This window comes from Tiliqua scincoides, chromosome 2 (assembly GCF_035046505.1).
Source record: "Tiliqua scincoides isolate rTilSci1 chromosome 2, rTilSci1.hap2, whole genome shotgun sequence".
Taxonomy (NCBI): domain Eukaryota; kingdom Metazoa; phylum Chordata; class Lepidosauria; order Squamata; family Scincidae; genus Tiliqua; species Tiliqua scincoides.
In genome coordinates this window covers 129,140,704-129,146,703 of record NC_089822.1, presented here as the reverse complement: position 1 = coordinate 129,146,703, position 6,000 = coordinate 129,140,704, and positions in this window count along the sequence as shown.

The window sequence follows — 6,000 nt, the reverse complement described above, 5'->3', positions numbered from 1 at the left end:
TGGCTTTTGCACTGTGGGTACCCAGACTTGGGACCCCTAGTCTAGGGCTGCTGAAGGAGGAGGTGGCAGCAAGGAGGAGGAGCAGGAGGTGGTGAGGTTGTGAGCTTTGTGAGTGAGTGCAGCTTCCTTGTGAGTAAGCCATGGAGTCCCCTTGGCTGGCATGGCTCTGAGGAGACCCACTGCTGACTGGGCCACCTACCAAGAGGTGAGTAAAAATTTTTTTACTTACCTCTCATTGGCCTTCTAGTCTCCTCTTTCCCTTGCAGCATGCAGTGCATGTTCCATTAATGTGGCTGCGTATTTTGGAGTGGTGGGGTATAGGATTGGGCTATTGTTTCATTGTCCAATGAGGTAGGGGAACTGACTGGCAGACAAGAAGCAAGATTTCAGGGCAAGGTTTTTGGGATAGCAGAGAAGCCTTCCAGTCAGGTGAGTAAAGCAGAAGTCTAGCATCAATCACTGTTTTGAAGAGGTGTCGCACCAGCAATATGCAGTTGTTTTTTCTGCTTCACCCCCTCCTGGAGCATTAGTAGGGTGCTGATCTGAAGGATACCTGGGTTGATAATTCTTCCTCCTTAGTAGGACTCAGAGACTAAAGACTTTATGGTGACAGCTTTGAGCTGCATCTTCTGGTCTGGGCTTTGTCTTGGAATCATTGCTGTGTTTTCTCTTGGGGTTAGGGTGACTGTAGGGAAACTGAGGGTGTAAGAGTCAGAATGCATCAGATCCTCCAACTCTGCAGTCCTAGAAGAGGAACTTTTCGAGGAGATATCTATCTCTGAGTCCCCACCAGGTGGGTACAAAGTCTACAACTCCTCCTCTGAGAATGTCCTTTCTGATTTAATGGAACATGATAGTCAGTGGCAGGGATGTTTTGAATGTCCCTAAACGGCTTGGGACCAGCGTATTTGAGAGACCGCCTTCTACCATATATTCCAGCCTGCTCCGTTCGGTCATCAGAAGGAGCCCTGTTGGTTGTGCCGTCATCAAGTAAGGTTAGGGGGATGGTGGCCAGAAATAGGGCCTTCTCGGTGGTGGCGCCTGTATGGTGGAATTCCCTCCCCTTTAAGTTGAGAACAACTCCTTAATTGTTAACCTTCTGGGGAGGCCTGAAGACGTTTTTATTTCAGAAGGCCTTTGGTCCCTGATAGCTGTTTTTAACAATTGTTTTTACTGCTGATTTTATTGCTGTTGGTTTTTTTAAAAATCTATTTTATTGTTGTTGTTTTAATGTATTTAATGATTCCTAAATGTTTTTAGCTGCCTTGGGTGCCCTCCGGGGAGAAAGGTGGATTACAAATCAAGTCAAATAAATAAATAAATAAATAAATAAATAAATAAATAAATGTGAACAGGATATTCTGACTGAATACTGGGACGTGGCTGAGACCCACTCTCACTTCAAGTGAGAAAGATATGTCAGAGGTGGCATGTGCACATTTGACCTGGCTGGCATCTCGTGTGAAGTGAGAGGGCCACCTGGTGACCCCTGTTTTAGCACAATATGCTCTCCAGGCAGAGTGCCAGTCAGGTGAGGGGCAGGAGTAGCATGTACTAGGTGCTAGGGCATGTGCAGAGTGAGAATGATGACTACTCTGCCTCCTTTTGTCTGTTGCCTAGCCAGTAGGAGGAGCACAACAGTTGGGCCATGGATGGATGGTCAAGGGAAGGGAAGTAAGATGAAGGTGGGCCTGTTCATGGCATTCTGCTTCGGTGCCTGAGCCCCATCAACTGGAAATAGCTTTGGGTGGAAAATTTCAGGAGGTCAAGTACTGTGGGGCTCTCAGGGCAGATGTGGCTGCTATCTCCATTTCTCAGGTATAGGAACTCTCTTTGGTACCTGCACTGGGTAAGGACAAACCTCCAGTAAATCAGTACTGTGGAACTTCTGGGACTCTTAAAACGAAAGCTTTCAGCATACACAGTTTTGGTTCCAGAAAATGATTGTTAATACTGTCTATAGCACTTTTAATGTGTAAAGAGCTTTACAGCTGGCAACAACCCCACGGAGCAGGTAATTTTAGTTCTTTATGGAGGGGATTGGAGACTGAAAGGAGATAACTTACACAGAACCACACAGGGTGTTCATGGCAAAACAACTCTCCAGTTACCAGGACTGGATAAACTATTCTGCTACACATGCTGTAGAGCAGGGAGTCCAGCCAGACTGTGGCCACCTGCGTCATTGTAATTATTAGTCTGTTTGTACAAAGGGTACTCTTAAGGTTTGCTGCTGCTCACCTGGAGTGAGTAGCAATGGCCCATGACACACACCAGTGTGGCAAATTGTTCATTCAACTCTCACTCTCTTAACCTTAAAGTGCTAGAAAGAAAGCTGCCCATTCTGGGTATCAGAAAGTTGAATCAAACTATGTGTGTTATTATGTATACATAGAGCCCTGTATCACAAGGCAGAGCTGATCCTGCTCTCTGCATGGCTGGAGGCAAAGAACTGGTCTGGTTGCCACCATGTTTGGCTGGATGCACCATTCTCAGTTCCTCTTATTCCATAAGGATTACCGATTACCGAGGCAAAATAAAGAGATAGTTGTGCATGCACTTTGACACAGGTAGAGATATGCTTATCTCTAGCACTGCTTTCAAGGGACTTTCAAAAGTAGAGAATCAGAGAGATCAGCAGAGAACTGGTGCCTGTATTTATCTTCTACTGCAGCAGATCAAGATCAAATAATTTTGGAAGCAGTAGCTCCAGAGCAGTATCTACATCTTTGTGTCATAAACCTGTCAATATGTATCAGAGGTGTAGCTAGGTCATTTGACACCCGGGGCCCATAAATTTTTGTCACCCCATACAACATAATTAATTAATTATTAATTATATTATATTATATTATATTATATTATATTATATTATATTATATTATATTATATTATTTATTTATTTATTCATATTTTTATACCGCCCTTCCTCGAAGCAGCTCAGGGTGATGTACTTGGTTTCTCCTCTTACTTTGTCCTCACAGCAACCCTGTGAGGTAGGTGAGACTTAGTAATAGTCATGACATGAAATTAATAATAATAATGGCCAGAAAATAAATGCAGTGAATATTTCCCCACAAGCAATGGATGAAATTCTGCATCAAATGGTATATATAACATGATGATATTATTCCGAAAAGCCACAATTTCCAGAGTTTTGGTCATTAGGGTGTCACCCCCCCACCAGATGTCTCAGTGGCCTGTTCAGCAAACTCATTTGAGTTAAGGAAGCGGTTCTCAAACTTTTAACACTGGGACCCACTTTTTAGAATGACAATCTGTCTAGGACCCACCAGAAGTGATGTCATGGCTGGAAGTGATATCATCAAGCAAAATAAAATAATTATAAATAATTAAATTAAAGAAAAACAGATAATTAAATAAGGGGAAGCCAGCCCAGAAAATCCACCAAGTGAATTTTCTCTGTAGCCTGCCTGCAAGAACACCCCCTCCCCCCATAAAAATATCCTTGAGATTTTCAGCCCTCCCCAGTGCCCAGTTCAGTGTAAATTCTTATATTTCAAGCACAGCACTACCAGGTCCCACCTGACTTTATAGGTCTAAAAACAAATATAATGGACCTTACCAGCTGAAGTCTCTGTTTTATTCTTTGTGTGTGTGTGTGGGGGGGGAGTGCAGCCTTCTGGAGCATTTGTTGAGCTCCACTTTCATCAGATTGGGACCATGCAGCCAGCCTTGCATTCCCCTTTGCCTGCCTCAACCAGGAGCCAAGGCACGTTTGCTTACTCAAGAGTAAACGCGACCTTGTGGCTTACTTTCTTTTTTCATAGGGCTCAATACGTTCCTCTGCTTGGAGGGAGGGACTTCTTTTTGGGCATTTTTTTGGGGCTGCTTTCATTGGATAGGAACCATTCTGGTGTCATTGGATTCCTTTCGGCCTGCCCTTACCAACGAACTATGGCAAGTTCACCTACTTGCGAGTATACACGCAATATGACTGTTTCATTTTCCATAAGGTTCCGTGCATTTTTTGTTTCTGGTTTTTTGGCCATAACTTTTGATGGAAAGGAGATATTTCACTCCGCTTTTTTGCATTGCATTCCTCTAGAAATTCCACATCCAACGGTATATGGCATGATGGGGTTACTCCTAACCTTCGCGATGTTGGGGCATTTGTGGTGTGTCACGCCCACAATGGTGGTACCCGGGGCGGACCGCCCCCGCCCCCCGCTAACTACACCACTGATATGTATAGATATGGCTTACTCCCAGCAACTACAAAATTCTTTACACACTGAAGCTATGCAAACTCCTAAACTCCACTGAACACAGGAGGACTTACTCCTGAGTAAACATGCTTGCTTTGAACTGTATCAAGACTACACTTCTCACATCAGTTCTCCAGGACCAAGACAATGACCAGAACAGGTAGCACTGCCTGGTTAGCTCCACTTTTAGATACTATCATGCCTTGGCTAGGAACTGTGGCTAGTTGTGGTAGTAAAACCCAGGCCAGATAAGGGTGGGCAGACTGAGCTGGGTGAGGGAATCTGTATGACCACTTTGATGAGTCACTTAGAATTTCAGGATAGCCTAGGCCAGCAGTCTCCAAACTGGAGACTATTGCTTGCCACAAAGTCTCCCTGACACAACTGAAGCTTACCATTCTGTGGAGGAGGCTTTTGCTGATCTTCCTCCCCATGTTCATGCCGCCCTGCTGCGTGTGCTAGGAACAGAGCCTGTTGAGACAGCAGAACGTGGAAGTAGCTGGGCAAAGCAAACATGGCGGGGGGGGGGGGTGATTGGCAGTGACAATGGAAGCCTTCCCCATAGAGCGGTAAGCTCTGTTCACATGGGGAAGGGATTAGTGAGGGTGCTGGATCCAGCCCGCGGGCCAGAATTTGGGGAGCCCTGACCAGGCAAAGGTTTCATATCCTTCTGGGGCCAGCTGACTATAGCTCAGCCTGACATTATACCCTAGAGCAGAGTTTCTTAAACTGTGGGTCAGGACCCACTAGGTGGGTTGTAAGCCCATTTCAGGTGGATCATTCATTTCAATATTTTATTTTTAATATTTTAGACTTGATGCTACCATGGCATATTACTGCATTGGGGAAATGTGACAGATCTGTACTTTTAACAGGCTACTCTGTATATGCTTTTAACAATGAAGCTTGAAAAAATATGCTTTTAACAATGAAATGGGATTTACTCCTGGGTAAGTGGGGGTAGGATTGTAACCTAGGATTGCTAAAAGTTTTCCTGCTTGATGACATCAGTTCCAGTCATGACATAACTTCTGGTGGGTCCTGACAGATTCTCATTCTAAAAAATGGGTCCCGGTGCTAAATGTTTGAGAACCACTGCCCTAGAGAGCACACTTGGGTTGTGAGGGTTTCATCCCTCCAGCTTATGGGTTGTTCTGGAGGTAAGGTGCTGGCTACTTGGCGACCCAGTTTGAAACCTAACCCCCTCCCGTAATACTTAGGAATTCACTATATAGTAGACTGTATATAGTAGACTGCCAGTTCATCTAGAAGCTCTCCAACAAGCCCTATTGAAATGAATGAGAGTACCTCTTAGTCATTGTGATGAGGTGCTTTTGTACAGCTCCCATTAATTTTAATGGCACAGGAGAACTTCCCAGTGGATTCTGCCCAGGTACTGCTAGAGTGTGCCCTTTCTGGAGAAAGTTTTAGATGGGATATGAATGCTTACGGATTGGAAAATAAATTTTCAATAACATGGCTTGGGCCTGCAATCTGGCTTCCAAAAAATTGCCAGTATGGATCTTAAGCTGCTAAACCTGGTTCACAAACAAATGTATTTCAAATAAATAAAATGTACATTAATAAATAAGTAAAATATTAATGTCTAACATTAATACATCAATGTGTTAGTCTTCAAGGTGCCACAAGACTCTTTGTCATTTTTCAGTCGTTGTTAATGTGAGTTAAATTCTTTCTGGGCATGTGAGGTTCATAATGCTTTAATCAGCCATTTTTTTTCACTGTAGGAGCATTGGCCATTTTGCAGTAT